The sequence below is a fragment of the Mustelus asterias genome, chromosome 27 (assembly GCF_964213995.1).
Source record: "Mustelus asterias chromosome 27, sMusAst1.hap1.1, whole genome shotgun sequence".
NCBI classification, from domain to species: Eukaryota; Metazoa; Chordata; class Chondrichthyes; order Carcharhiniformes; family Triakidae; genus Mustelus; species Mustelus asterias.
The window spans coordinates 27467628-27484011 of NC_135827.1; positions in this window are offsets into that span (position 1 = coordinate 27467628).

Below are 16384 nucleotides of genomic sequence, written 5' to 3' on the forward strand. Positions count from 1 at the left end.
GTTGTGGGTCAGCAGTACTGTTTCACAGCTCATCCCAGTTTTCTATCACCATGGGAACACCAGTTTTTAATCTCCATAGAGACAGTAGGCTCTGCAACAGGGACACCAGTTCATAGAATTTACGTTCATGTATTGCTTTCTTCCCCTCAACATGCTCTATTTAAATTGCTCCACTGTTGGTGGCCATGCTTTCAACTCTGTAAGTCTTAAACACTGTAATTCTTTCTATAAACCCTTTGAGCCTCTCTACTTATCGCTCCTCCCTTGAGTCATTCCTACCTCTATGACCAAACTTTTGATGGTGGCACGATGGCACAGTGGTTGGCACTGCTGCCTCACAGCGCCAGGGACCCGGGTTCGATTCCTGTCTCAGGTGATTGCCTGTGTGGAGTATGCACATTCTCCTCGAGTCTGCATGGGTTCCCTCCGGGTGCACCCGTTTCCTCCCACAGTCCAAAGATGTGCAGGTTAGGTTGATTGGCCATGCTAAATTGCCCCTTAGTGTCAGGGAGATTAGCAGTGTAAATACGTAGGGTTTCGGGGATAGGGTTTGGGTGAGATTGTTATCAGTGCAGGCCTAATAGGCCCAATGGCCTCTTTCTGCGCTATAGGGATTCTACGATTCTACATTAGAGACACCATGGGCAGTACTTTCCAGCCAGGTTCGGTCCAAGGCCGGAAATTCCCACCCAAGGTCAATGGACTTTTGCATGATCTTAGTACTGTAGAGGATCAGAAGGACCTTGGGGTCCGGGTCCATAGGACTCTAAAAATCAGCCCCGCAGATGGAGGAGGTGGTCAAGAAGGCATATGGTGTGCTGGCCTTTATCAATCGAGGGATTGAGTTTAGGAGTCCGGGGATAATGATGCAGCTATATAAGACCCTCGTCAGACCCCACTTGGAGTACTGTGCTCAGTTCTGGTTGCCTCATTACAGGAAGGATGTGGAAAAGATTGAAAGGGTGCAGAGGAGATTTACAAGGATGTTGCCTGGATGAGTGGCATGCCTTATGAGAATAGGCTGAGGGAGCTCGGTCTTTTCTCCTTGGAGAGACATAGGATGAGAGGAGACCAACACAAGAGGATGTTGAGAGGCATAGATCGGGTGGACTCTGAGAGGCTTTTTCCCAGGGTAGAAATGTCTGCTACGAGAGGACACAGGTTTAAGGTGCTGGGGGGTAGGTACAGGGGAGATGTTAGGGGGAAGTTTTTCACACAGAGGGTGGTGGGCGAGTGGAATCGGCTGCCGTCAGTGGTGGTGGAGGCAAACTCAATAGGGTCTTTTAAGAGACTCCTGGATGAGTACATGGGGCTTAATAGGATGGAGGGTTATAGGTAGGTCTAAAAGGTAGGGATATGTTCGGCACAACTTGTGGGGCCGAAGGGCCTGTTTTGTGCAGTAGTTTTTCTATGTTTCTATGTAACCCCGCCTGCTACAATTCCGGTGATGGGGAGGATGGGAAGATTCCGCCCGATATAAACATGAGGGGTTGTGGTTGAGTCAGAATTTGTGTCCCAGTTGTCAAAACTTTGCACTTGATCAGGACCCCGAAGAATCCCCAACGTTGCCCCTCACCGTTGCAAAGGTTGGTTGTGGACTGACATTGAAAATAATCCGACCTGCAGCCGGCAGTCTAGATAAGCTGAGAGTGGGATTTCTGCTCCTCAATGGGAGGAATTCTGCCTTCCAAAGCAGCCAGTCAATCTGATTAGCTGGCAGCTCCAGCTGCACCACAACTCAGTCATGGATATTGCTGCTGCGGCAAGAAAGCTCGGGAATAAGGGATTGTGGATCCCTGAGGACTGGGACTCAGATAAATCAGGCAATTGTGACACGCCACGTTATATACATAGGCAGGGCTCCCTGATCTGCCAACCCCGTTCTGCCTTAAACAGGGAGCTCATATTTTAAGAGGTCCACATCCAAAAACCTACTCATAGAATCATAGAATTCCCACAGTGCGGAAGAGGCTATTCGGCCCATTGAGTCCGCACTGACTCTCCGACAGAGTACCTCACACAGACCCTCTCCCCCTCCCTATCCCTGCAACCCCACACATTTACTGAGGATACTAAGGGGCAATTTAGCACCTAACCTGCATATCTTTGGACTGGAGGAGGAAACTGGAACACCCAGAGGAAACGCACGTAGACACGGGGAGAATGCGAAAACTTCACACAGACCGGAATTGAATGCGGGTTCCTGGTGCCGTGAGGCAGCAGTGCTAACCACTGTGCCACTGTGCCACCTTATAGTCAATCTTTTTGACCAAACAATTAAACTAAATCAAATTAACAGAGGGACAAATCCCCAAAAAGCGGGGAACCGCCTGAAACAAAAACACAAAACAGAAAGAAAACTTAAAAACATCAAATTAAAACGTAATCAAAGATGTTGATAATACACCCCAGCCCCTGTGGTGCCCAACGAGCACAGAAGGCCTCGATGGTGCCCTTAGACACCGCACGTTCCTTCTCCAAGAACACCCAGCTGTGAATATAGCCATGGTAGAGGGGCAGACAGTCGGGTTGGACGACCCCCTCGGTCACTTGCTGCCTGGACCTGCTTGTAGCAAGTTTGGCCAGCCCCGGGAGCAGGTTCACGAGGAGGTCCTCTGCCTTCCCCACCCCTCTCCGCACTAGGTGCCCGTAGATCAGGAGCGTGGGGCTGAAGTGCAAACAAAACATCAGTAAAAGGTTAAAAAGGGAGTGCAGCCTATAACATTCAACATAGATATGGCCCACAGACTACACAAGATTGCAAAAAGGGCAGGTTTCTTGGGAGTCTGTGAACCGGTGTAATCTACGGTTGTACGGAACTGGTGCATGTGCCATCCTCCACCCCAGGTCCCCGAAGTAGTGGGGGAGGATCCCTCCATAGAGGGACCTCCACTGGGGACCTCTGCCGTCAGACAGCAACAAGGCCTGCCAAGGTGTATCCGAGGAAGTGGTAGTGGAAGGTGTGTAGCAGCAGCCCATACAGGAAACCCCTCCGTGCTGTGGCAAAGGGCACGGAGGGCATTTCCGCGAGGTGGCTCAAACTGTGGGTTGCCTGAGCCGGAAAGTGAGATCAAGGCTTACGGCCAATGTCGCCTTATAGTCTGGGTGGTTGTCAAATGACAATTTAAAAATATTTGCTGGCCTAAGGATTGTTCAACTTGACTTTCAAGTCAGGCTCAAATGGTGCAGCTGCTCGAAATAGGCCGAAATCTTAACTCGGTATTTAAAACTTGGGGCCTGATGTAGTTTTCGTGTTCGAATGGCCGGAACGCGTACCGCGCTCACTCCTCTTATTCATTCTATGCATTGAGTGGTTGCTGCAAATCCCTCCCAAAACAATACCTAGATAATGTTTTAACAAGTACAAAGGGGATGAGGAGGATCATTCAGTCTGGGCCTGGCCTCGCAATCACTTACCAATCTGCTGCAGACCAATCGGTAGAAAAAAAGACCTTGGACATCCCAAATTGCTTTACAGACAGGAATGTTATGTGGAAGTGTCGTTACTGTTGTCATGCAATAAACATGGTTGTCAATTTGCATACAGCAAGATCCCGGTGGCATGGCGGCACACTAGTTAGCACTGCTGTCTCACAGCACCAGGGACCAGGGTTCGATTCCGGCCTCCAGTGACTGCGTGGAGTTTGCACATTCTCCCCGTGTCTGTGTGGGTTTATTCCGGATACTCCGGTTTCCTTCCACAGTCCGAAAGATGTGCCGGTTAGGGTGCATTGTTTTATTTATTTACTTATTAGTCACAAGTAAGGCTTACATTAACACTGCAATGAAGTTACTGTGAAATTCTCCTCGTCGCCACCTGTTCGGGTCAATGCATCTAACCAGCTTGTCTTTCAGAATGTGGGAGGAAACCGGAGCACTCGGAGGAAACCCACGCAGACATGGGGGGAACGTGCAAATTCCACACAGACAGTGACCCGAGGCCGGGAATTAAACCCGGGTCCCGGGCGCTGTGAGGCAGCAGTGCTAACCACTGTGCCACCGTGGCCATGCTAAATAACCCTTTAGTGTCCCAAAATGTGTAGTAAATATGAGGGGTCATGGGGATAGAGTGGGGGAGAGGGCCTGGGTAGGATACTCTGTCAGAGAGTTGGTGCAGCCTCGATGGGCCGAATAGCCTCCTTCTGCACTGTAGGGATTCTATGATCCCACAAACAGCAATGAGACAATGATAAGTTCATTTTTTGAAGTGAAGTTTGTTGGTCCATGCCATAAAATGAGTTATATCACATATTTATTGAATTAAATATAATTTTCTTGCTTCAAAGGTGTCTGAAATTAAGAAGTAGTAAGAAAGGTAGGCCTCCCCTGATCATCACATTTGTTCTGGGTCCAAAATTCCCCACAAAATTTTAATCACTAGAGAGACAAAGCAGTCCCCAGTAATGTTGCCCCGAGTGTGTTGCAGAAGACGAAAAATGTATCTATCCCCTTCTCATAGCGCACATTTAAAAATGAATGTCCTGCTGTAAGCTGGCAGACTGTAAAATGCAACAGCTCATGGCAGAGTCTAGTTAAAAGAAGATTGAAATTGGTCATTTAATTTTAAGGAGGCTGGTTAACATCCTGGATAATGCAAGAAAGCAGACAAGTTTCTACAAAGATGCGAGAAAGCAGACAACGCCGGCATCTCCACATCATAACATCCTGGATTGTCGGTTGTGCATTTGGCAGAAGTGGAAAATGTTCCAGTCAATCTTCAATGTTGCTGGGAAGAAAATAATCACCGCGGCACCGAGAGAACCACCGAGCTAGTGCAGCTGACACCTCGTACAGCACTCACATATCTGCTAAGTCATGGTCGTTGTTCCAAAGAGGTCAATGTTGAGACACTTTAAGGAAACACACGTATATATATATTTTTTTAAAAGCAAAACAATTAAACACATCTTTTCCTCAATGAATGATGGTAACATTCCACTAAAGCACTATTTTCTACCTCAAGCAGACTTGACTCAGTTAACAGACACCATCTTACATGGTGTGTGTTGGATTGGGTTACACAAAATGAATGCTGTTAGCAATGTGTTGTGGCAGTTTATGACAGCTAAGTGATTTAACTGACTTTAGTAACTCTAACCACTGCATTACATCTTTGTGCAAAGAACGTACAGACCCTAGAAAAAGAGACAGTGGCTCATGACTTCATGAGAATGTAATCTTATTATGCATCAATTAGTTTCAAGTTATGGATTACAACTGCCAGGATCCATATTCCCATGCCATTTATTTATACAGAAGATCTTGTTGTTTTCATTTTTTGTTATTGTGTTGGTGAGTATTGTGCATAATTCAATTGAAGGAGGATTGATTACTTTTGCTGCAGTTACTTTTCTCTGGTGTCGATCAATAGTCATCCTTCCCCGTGACTGGATTAAAACGTGTGCCCAGATAAAGCCCTGTTTCTTATTCCATATCATTTTTACTCACTGAAGACCACAGCAATGAACTGTGAATCTGTGTCATGAAGGGCAAAATTCTCAGTGATACAAGAAAAGTCAAGTAGAAGTAAGGACCAGGTTAAGAGTCAACCTGACATGCAATCTTGTTAAAAGGTTACCATTAAAACCTAAATATCGGCTACTGGGTTCAGGCTGAGTGCAGTTTAAGTTGATTATTGCTAATTCTGCTGTAGCTGAATATATAGTATATAAAAGGACTCGCATTACCAAGTATAGTTGACTTACTTATTTCCCGTTGCACTTTGTTGAGAAGTAGATAGCCTGGAAAATGGGCATTGATACAAAAGGTTGAATAGCCTTTACCTGAATTCAAAAGTTCTCGATTACAATTAGCATCTTTTGATTCACCAGAAGAAACTCCAGGCCGGGGCAGGTGGATCTGCTAAAATCTCAAGTATACTTCAAGATCATTTCAGTAAAGCTGTTACAGTGATTTGATTTGATTTATTATTGTCACATGTATTAGGATACAGTGAAAAGTATTGTTTCTTGCGCACTATACGGACAAAACATGCCATTCTTCGAGTACATATCCACAGATCTCTAAAGGTTGCCACTCAAGTGGATAGAGCTGTGAAGAAGGTCTATAGTGTGTTAGCTTTTATTAACAGGGGGTTGGAGTTTAAGAGCCATGGGGTTATGCTGCAACTGTACAGGACCTTGGTGAGACCACATTTGGAATATTGTGTGCAGTTCTGGTCACCTCACTATAAGAAGGATGTGGAAGCGCTGGAAAGAGTGCATAGGAGATTTACCAGGATGCTGCCTGGTTTGGAGGGTAGGTCTTATGAGGAAAGGTTGAGGGAGCTAGGAATGTTCTCTCTGGAGCAGAGGAGGCTGAGGGGAGACTTAATAGAGGTTTATAAAATGATGAAGGGGATAGATAGAGTGAACGTTCAAAGACTATTTCCTTGGGTGGATGGAGCTATTACAAGGGGGCATAACTATAGGGTCCGTGGTGGGAGATATAGGAAGGATATCAGAGGTAGGTTCTTTACGCAGAGAGTGGTTGGGGTGTGGAATGGACTGCCTGCAGTGATAGTGGAGTCAGACACTTCAGGAACATTTAAGCGGTTATTGGATAGGCACATGGAGCACACCAGGATGATAGAGAGTGGGATAGCTTGATCTTGGTTTCAGATAAAGCTCGGCACAACATCGTGGGCCGAAGGACCTGTTCTGTGCTGTACTGTTCTATGTTCTATGTACATAGGGGAGAAGGAGAGGTTGCAGGATGTAGTGTGACAGTCATAGCTATGGTCGAGAGAAAGATCAACTTAATATATGGTAGGTCCATTCAAATGTCTGATGGCAACAGGGAACAAGCTGTTCTTGAGTAGGTTGGTACACAATCTCAAACATTTGTAATTTTTTTCCCGTCAGAAGAAGGTGGAAGAGAGTATGTCTGGGGTGCATGGGGTCCTTGATTATGCTGGCTGCTTTTCTGAGGCAGTGGGAAGTGTAGACAGAGTCAATGGATGGGAGGCTGGTTTGCGTGATGGACTGGGCTCCGTTTACAACCCTTTGTAGTTTCTTGCAGTCTTGGTCAGAGCCGGAACCACACCAAGCTGTGAGACACAAGAGCACGAATCTTTTACTTTTGGCAGCAGATCTCCTTGTATTCTGGGAAGAACGTCAAATTCGGAGGTTGAACTAGCACAAGAATGTTTGGTAATCCTTTGCTTCAGAATTGACAGAGACCTGTAATAGATAACAGTGTATACTGGATGAGGGAGTGAGCCAAACACATTTCTTTACAGAAGTTAAGGCAACAACTTATGTTGATTTAGAGGACATTTAATTGCTGTAAAATAAACTATGGCCCAGATTTCGTTGTCAGTGATGGACAAATGCCACCGGCCTTTCATTTAAAATTTATACGGAATTTTGGACTGGAATTCGCTGTCTTTAGAAAACTAGTTTAATGTAATGCCCTCTGAAGGGGATCTTAGAACCATGAGAATAAGGTAAGCATTCCTCTTTCACCAATCAGTTTGAATACTGGCCACTGAGCAACTCTGAGTGGACGTGATTTATTTAGATTTCCAAAAGGCCTTTGACAAGGTGCTGCATAAGAGACTGGTAAATAAGTTAAGAGCCCATGATGTTAAGGGTAAGATCCTGGCGTGGATAGAGAATTGGCTGACTGGCAGAAGGCAGAGAGTGGGGATAAAGGGGTCTTTTTCAGGATGGCAGCCGGTGACTAGTGATGTACCTCAGGGGTCGGTGCTGGGACCACAACTTTTCACAATATACATTAACACTTTGGAAGAAGGAACTGAAGGCACTGTTGCTAAGTTTGCCGATGATACAAAGGTATGTAGAGGGACAGGTAGTTTGAGGATGCGGGGGGGCTGCAAAAGGCCTTGGGCAGGCTAGGAGAGTGGGCAAAGAAGTGGCAGATGGAATACAATGTGGAAAAGTGTGAGGTTATGCACTTTGGAAGGAGGAATGGAGGCATAGACTATTTTCTAAATGGGGAAATGCTTCGGAAATCAGAAACACACAGGGACTTGGGAGTCCTTATGCAAGATTCTCTTAAGGTTAACGTGCAGGTTCAGTTGGCAGTTAGGAAGGCAAATGCAATGCTAGCATTCATGTCGAGAGGGCTAGAATACAATAACAGGGATGTACTTCTGAGGCTGTATAAGGCTCTGGTTAGACCCCATTTGGAGTATTGCGAACAGTTTTAGGCCCCGAATCTAAGGAAGGATGTGCTGGCCTTGGAAAGGGTCCAGAGGAGGTCAACAAAAATGATCCCTGGAATGGAGAGCTTGTCGTATGAAGAACAGTTGAGGACTCTGGGTCTGTACTCGTTGGAGTTTAGAAGGATGAGGGGGGAACTTATTGAAACTTACAGGATACTGCGAGGCCTGGATAGAGTGGACATAGAGAGGATGTTTCCACTAGTAGGAAAAACTAGAACCAGAGGGAACAACCTCAGGCTAAAGGGATGATCCTTTAAAGCAGAGATGAGGAGGTATTTCCTCAGCCAGAGAGTGGTGAATCTGTGGAACTCTTTGCCGCAAAAGGCTGTGGAGGCCAGGTCATTGAGTGTCTTTAAGACAGAGATAGATAGGTTCTTGATTAATAAGCAGATCAGGGATTATAGGGAAAAGACAGGAGAATGGGGATGAGAAAAATATCAGCCATGATTGAATGGCGGAGCAGATTCGATGGACTGATTGGCCTAATTCTGCTCCTAGGTCTTATGGTCTTACGGTCTAACTCAGAGTCATCCCAGAAACGCCAACTAGGAATATTTAATTCAATGTAATATATATGGAAATCAACATAAAATGACCAAAAGAAAGTTGGCAGAAAGAAAGAGAGAAATGGAAGAGACAGAGGGGAAATGTGAAAGAATGAGACTCCCATTTGTAAAAGGTAATTTCTAATGCATGAGAGGTTGTTTAGCAGTAATTAACACCTACAACATTATTAAAAATTTACTTACACTGCAGCTTGGTACCTGTTCTGACCAAGACTGTAAGAAACTACAAAGGGTTGTGAACGTAGCCCAGTCCATCATGCAAACCAGCCTCCCGCTCATTAACTTCATCTACACTTCCTGCTGCCTTGGAAAAGCAGCCAACGTAATCAAGGACTCCACACACCCCGGACATACTCTCTTCCACCTTCTTCCGTCAAGAAAAAGATACAAAAGCCTGAGATCATGTACCAACCAACTCAAGAACAGCTTCTTCCCTGCTGCCATCAGATTTTTGAATGGACCTACCATATATTAAGTTGATCTTTCTCTACACCCTAGCAATGACTGCAACACTATATTCTGCACCCTCTCCTTTCCTTCTCTCCTATGAACTCTATGAATGGTATTATTAGTCTGCATGGCATGCAAGAAACAATAATTTTCACTGTATACCAATACATGCGACAATAATAAATCAAATCAAATCAAGTGGATGGCTAGTTACTGTTCCAAATGTTTGAATGGCAACTCTCTTGAAGAAATGGTGTAAAAATGACATTTCCAGAGGAGCAGACTTGAACAGCGACTTCCTAATTTTCTCATTTAAGTGTGCATATGCAGTTGGCAGATGTTGCTGTCGGAGTCACTATTCAATAACAGTGAGTGCTGTTAGCCTCACCATTACCTGGATCACGTACTCTGGGCTATTGTATATAAGATTTCCTTGCAATCTAAATCATTTCCTGATAACATGCAAGGGACCACCTTATGAGTGTCTGCACACAGACAGAAGAACTCTCCTGATAATGGTAAGACAAAGAGGTTGTCATTTCTATCTTGGAGAACAAAGCAATCAGGCTATAATTCTACAGGAAAACGAGTTGCAGCACGCTGGGTATAAACTAACAGTCCATGAGCTCGGTGTGTTGATTCAGTAACTATGAATAGCTTTGGACATGTGAAAGTTGAAGTAGAAGCAGAAGCGGTAGATCAGCTTGCGGTCAGGAACCATCCTGTTCACTAAATTATTGACAACCACAAGATGTCACCATTAAAAATGCACAGGTATCTTGCCAAGAGTTGTTCCCCTTTTGGATGCTGCCAGCAACAATACCCAAGAGAATCTGATCCAATCTAAATAATGGCTGATTTTACTTCATCTACTAGAATAGGAGCAAGTGCATCTTTCTGAAGAATTCTAAAAGAACTGTGTCCTCCAGCATTTGGGGGCAGTTTTCACCTTCTGGGATAGTGTAAAATGAATGACAGTGACTCGAGAAATGTCATACATATTTCTCCATTATCATTTCCATTGAAGTCAATTTCCCCTAAACCACTGACCCCTCCCCCACTGGTCAATATTCCCTCCCCATCCATCAGCCCCACCCCATCTATTAGTCCCTCCCCCATCCATCACTATGTCCCCATCTATCACTACCTCACCCATTCAGCTCTATCAGGGGAGGCAATGGCCTCGTGGTATTATCGCCAGTCTATTAATCTCAAAACTAAGCTAATGTTCTGGGGATCCGGGTTTGAATCCCGCCATGGTGGATTTGAATTCAACAAAAACAAAAATATCTGGAACTAAGAATCTACTGATGACCATGAAACCATTATCGATTGTCAGGAAAACCCATCTGGATCACTAATGTCCTTTAAGGAAGGAAATCTGCCGTCCTTACCTGGTTTGGCCTACATGTGACTCCAGAGCCATAACAATGTGGTTGATTCTCAAGTGCCATCGGGCAACTCGGGATGGGCAATAAATGCTGGCCAGCCAACGATGCCCATGTCCCATGAATGAATATTTTTAAAAATCAGTCGCTACCCCCACCAATTATTCCCTCCCTACTCATCATTAAGTCATCATTAACTCATCATTAACACACCACTCCCTCCTTCCATCCACTGTTCATTAACATCTACCACATCAATCGCTCCTCACTCAGCCACCACTCCCTCTTCCCCAACATGCCTTCTGAACCTCTCTGCTCCCCATCAATGCTCACTCCTCCCTCGCCTCACCCACTCACCATTCCCGTCCCCGCTCACCATTGTATAACCTCAATCCACTGCTCTACACCCCTTCCACACACCCACCACCATCACCCATCGAAATGCCCCCTTCCCTGTTGCCCACGCTCTTCACTTATCTAACAGCCACCACAACTGGAGTGATAGTTCGATCCTCGATTGCACCGCACCGGAGTTACCTGTTATTCCCTGCAGCTTGCTGGTTTGATGGAAGTGAAGCCTGAAACTAAGAACTGAGTGTTCCACTGATCCCACAATTCAGGTGAAAGAATGTTCCCAAATGAATGTAAAGTTATTGCAGATACATTTTGCTGTGTGACTCTGATTGTTGCTCTAAAAAGATAATTGCAAGGGCACTCATGATAGGCTTTTATTTTCAGTTAAGTATAATTTCAGACTATTTTACCCTGCTTCTTGAACCACAGAAACATAGAAAATAGAAGCAGAAGTAAGCCATTTGGCCCTTCGAACCTACTCCGCCATTCATTATGATCATGGCTGATCAGCAAATTCAATATCCTGATCCCCCCTTCCCTTTAGCACCAAGAGCTATATCTAATTTCTTCTTGAAATCACACAATGTTTTGACCTTAACTACTTTCAGGTAGTGAATTCCACACATTCACCACCCTCTGGGTGAAGAAATTTCTCCTCACCTCAGTTCTAAAATGTTTACCCCTTATCCTCAAACATTGATCCCTAGTTCTGGACTCCCCCATCATCAGGAACATGCACTGATGAAAGGTCATCTGGACTCGAAACGTTGGCTCTATTCTCTCCCCACAGATGCTGTCAGACCTGCTGAGATTTTCCAGCATTTTCTGTTGTTTCAGATTCCAGCATCCGCAGTATTTTGCTTTTGTTGGGAACATTCTTTCTGAATCTATCCCGTCTAACCCTGTTAGAATTTTAAAAGTTTCTATGAGATCCTCTCTCAATCTTCTAAACTCCAGTGAATATATTCCGAAACGACTTAGTCTCTCTTCATATGACAGTTCTGTTATCCCAGGAATCAGCCTGATAAACTTTTTGCTGCACTCTCTCTATAGGAGTCAGTATATCAGTATATTGTTAAGGTTTGACCTTCTTCAACTATCATTAAAGTTGTGCATTTCATTAAATCAAACACATTGAAATATCAAGTTATAATACAATACAATCACCCTATTATCCAACTATTGATTGCAGTGGATTCTATCCTTCCTCAGATAAGGACATGAAAACTGCCCACAATAATCCAGATGAGGCCTCACCAATGCTATAGGGGCAGCACAGTGGCACAGTGGTTAGCATTGCTGCTTCACAGCGCCAGGGACCCGGGCTTGATTCCCGGCTTGGGTGACTGTCTGTGTGGAGTTTGCATGTTCTCCCCGTGTCTGTGTGGAGTTTGCATGTTCTCCCCGTATCTGCGTGGGTTTCCTCCGGGTTCTCCGGTTTTCTCCCACAATCCAACGATGTGCAGGTTAGATTAATTGGCCATGCTAAATTCTCCCTCAGTGTACCCAAACAGGTGCTGGAGTGTGGCGACTAGGGGATTTTCACAGTAACTTCATTGCTTAGTGAATGTAAGCCTGCTTGTGACCAATAAATAAACTATACAATTGCATTTCTGAAGGACACAGTCTTTAGTAATCCTCTTCAGTCTGCAAGAAACAATTTCAAAGAGCCTGGGGACCTTGTCACCGTGTGGCTGCCCCGGATCATCAAGAAAAACCACACACACTCTGAGTGTGTGCTGTTTGTCAGCTTTCCCCTAGTGAGGTTGGCCATGTCAGCTGTGAACTTGAGAACTAAGACTGAGACCCACGGCAGCCTGACTTTGAAGATTGTCACCTGCTGCAAATCCTTTGTGCAAAAACTATTTTCAAAGGGTACTTGAAGAACAGTTTTCAAAGCATCCAACTCTTCACTGGTCCCCATCCATTGGAACCAAACTCACGAAACCCTTTCAAAAACAGAAAATGCTGAAAAGTCTCAGCAGATCTGACAGCATCTGTGGAGAGAGAATAGAGTCAACGTTTTGAGCCTGGATGACCCTACATCAGAGCTCTGTTCCCTCTTCACAGATGCTGTTAGACCTGCTGGGTTTCTCCAGCATTTTCTATTTTTGTTGATTCCAGCATCCGCAGCATTTTGCTTTTATCATGAAGACTTTTGTTTTTTAAAATTCATTTACGGGATGTTAGCATCGCTGGTGAGGCTGGCACTTATTGTCCATCCCTAATTACCATTAAGAAGCTGGTGGTGAGCTATCTTGTTGAACTGTTGCAGTATCTTTGGTGTAGGTACACCCACTTTGCTGTTAAGGAGAATCCAGAATGTTGACCCAGCGACAGTGAAGCAATGGTAATATCTTCCCAAGTCAGAATCGTGCATGGCTTGGAGGGGAACTTCCAGATGGTGGTTTTCCCATCTGTCCTTGTCCTTCTAGATGGAAGTGGTTGTGGGGCTGGAATATATTATCTAAGGAGCCTTGGTGAATTCCTGCAGTGTTTCTTGTGGATAATACACACTGCTGCCACTATGAGTCAGTGATGGAGGGAGTGAATGCTTGTGGATGGGGTGCCAATCAAGTGGACTACTTTGTCCTGGATGGTGTTAAGATTCTTGAGTGTTATTGGAGCTGCATTCATCCAGGCAAGTGAAGAGTATTCCATCACACTCCTGATTTGCCTTGTAGATAATGGACAGGCTTTGGGGAGTCAGGAAATGAGTTACTCTCAGCAGAATTCCCAACGTTTGACCTGCTCTTATAGTCACAGTATTTATATGGCTAGTCTAGTTCAGTTTCTGGTCAATGGGAACCCCCTGGATGTTGATAGTGGGGCATTAAATAATGGTAATACCATTGAATATCAAGAAACAATGGTTCGACTCTGTTGTTGGAGATGGCCATTGCCTGACACTTGTGTGACAGGAATATTACTTGTCAATTGTCAGCCTAAGCCTGGATATTGTTCAGGTCTTGCTGCATTTGGACATGGACTGCTTCAGTGTCGGAGGAGTTGCGAACTTTGTGCAATCATCATTGTACATCCTCACTTCTGACCTAATAATGGAAGGAAAGTCATTGATGAAGCAGCCAAAGATAGCACATTACCCTGAGGAGCTCCTGCAGTGCATCCTGGGGCTGGGGTGAATGATCTCCTACCACCACAACCATCTTCCTGTGTGTTCCAACCAGTGGAGGCAGGGGGGTGGGAAGGTTTCACATTTCTGGATAGATGCCAATGTTGTAACTGTACTGGAACAGCTTGACTAGGGGCATAACAAGTTCTGGAGCACATGCCTCGAGTACTATCGCCGGAATATTGTCAGAGCCCATAGCTTTTGCAAAACATATGCCGTCAGCCGTTACTTGATATCGCATGGAGTGAATCGAATTGACTGAAGGCTGGCATCTGTGATGCTGGGGACCTCCGGAGGAAGCTGAGATGGATCACCCGCTCAGAACTCCACGTTAGCTTGCACGGAACATGAGATAAATCATAAAAGTAATGATCAGAGGATGCCAGATTTAAATTGCAATTGACTGTAGACTGTAAAAGAAAAGGAATTCTGAAGGAGATAAAGCAAAGTTCTCAAGTTCTGAGGTCTTGGGAATAGATGAATGAGAGTACAAGGCAGTATTATGAGCCTTGATTTTGAATGAAGGCTGCAGGAAGGGGGAAAGTAGAGTGGTTTGCTGTCTGGGGAGCAGGAGAAAAGACTCATGTTTGTATAGCACTTTTTACGACTACCAGACATTGTCAAGTGATTTACAGCAAATGAAGTACATTCAAATGTAATGTAGGAAATGTGGCAGCCAATTGGTGCACAGCAAGGTCCCACAAACGACAATGTCATAATGATCAGATTATCTATTTTTGGATGTTCGTTGGGGATGAATGTTGTCCAGGACACTTGCAGTAACTCCCCCATTCTTCTTTCAAATTGTACCATGTCAGAATTTCATGTCCCCCGACTAGCGGGTTTTTAGGCAGTGGCGGGGTTGGGAGTGTGAAGTTAAAGGAATGGAGTTCTTTCTGGGTTCCTATCTTCCCCAAGCACACAGCAATTTTACATTGGGACCAGCAAAGCCTCAAATGGGAAGCCCGCCCTTGCCCCACTTCAGACCCTCAAGTGGCAATTAATGGCTGTTTTCCTCCTAGCCTCAATTTGTTCTCCATAAAGGGAGGCAAAATACAACAAAGTTATATTTCCGCCGGGAAAGGAGGAGGAGGGGAGGCTTGAGGGCAACTCCATCAAAAACCCCTTTCTGAATTTCGGGTGCAAATCCCACCCATTCCCTTAGGGTTTGGTGTTTTCCAGACCTCTTTCCCCCAGCTTCTCCCCCGAGACCGAATCGCGCACTCCCCCCACATTGCACACCTTACCTACTCTCCTTGTCCTAGGACCCTTTGAATTTATCTTGGCTGCCAGTTCCCAGACATGGGGCGGAATTTTCCCGTCCCGCCTGCCATGGGAATCATAGTGGTAGCAACAGAAAATTCGGCGAACCTTGTAAAGGTCCATTGACCTTGGGCAGAAATTTATGACCTTGGGGTGTGCATGGCCGGAATATCTCACCCTTGGTCTCCAACATCTTCTTGAACTTTCTCTTCTGTCCACTGCAACGCTGTGGCTCTCCGGATGGTGGGAAACCAGATCCCGCCATCTAAAGAATTCAGGCCCATGTGATCTTTTACATTAACCTGCAGGCCCTGTCAGGGCCTCAGTTAATGTCGGGTGGCCCTCCCACAATGCAGTACTCCCTGTTTTTGACTCACAGGTACTACCAACTGAGCTGTGGCTGGCACAAGATACATGATGTGGAGATGCCGGCGTTGGATTGAGGTAAACATAGTAAGGAGTCTAACAACACCAGGTTAAAGTCCAACAGGTTTATTTGGTAGCAAACGCCACTAGCTTTCGGAGCGCTGCTCCTTCGTCAGGTGAGTGGGAGTTCTGTTCACAAACAGGGCATATAAAAACACAAACTCAATTTACAGAATAATGAATAATGATTGGAATGCGAGTCTTTACAGCTAATCAAGTCTTAAAGGTACAGACAATGTGAGTGGAGAGAGCATTAGCGCAGGTTAAAGAGATGTGTATTGTCTCCAGACAGATACATGATACATGATACATGTCAAGATACATGAACAGAAGAACATAGGAGCCATTTGGCTCCATCATTCAATAAGAACATGGCTGACCTGTCTGTTTCAAATTCCACTCTCCCATCTATCCCCTGATAGCCTTTGATTCCCTTGCTGAGCAAGAATCTTTCTCCCTGCACGTTAAAAATATTCAATCACCCTAATTCCATCGCCTTCTGATGCAGAGGGTGGAGGCGTCCCAAAAAAAAGATGGCACCGGAGCGAGGCGACTTCTTACAAACTGTCCCCAGATACCTTCTAATTCCTTTTACTCTCATTCTATGCTCTTAAAT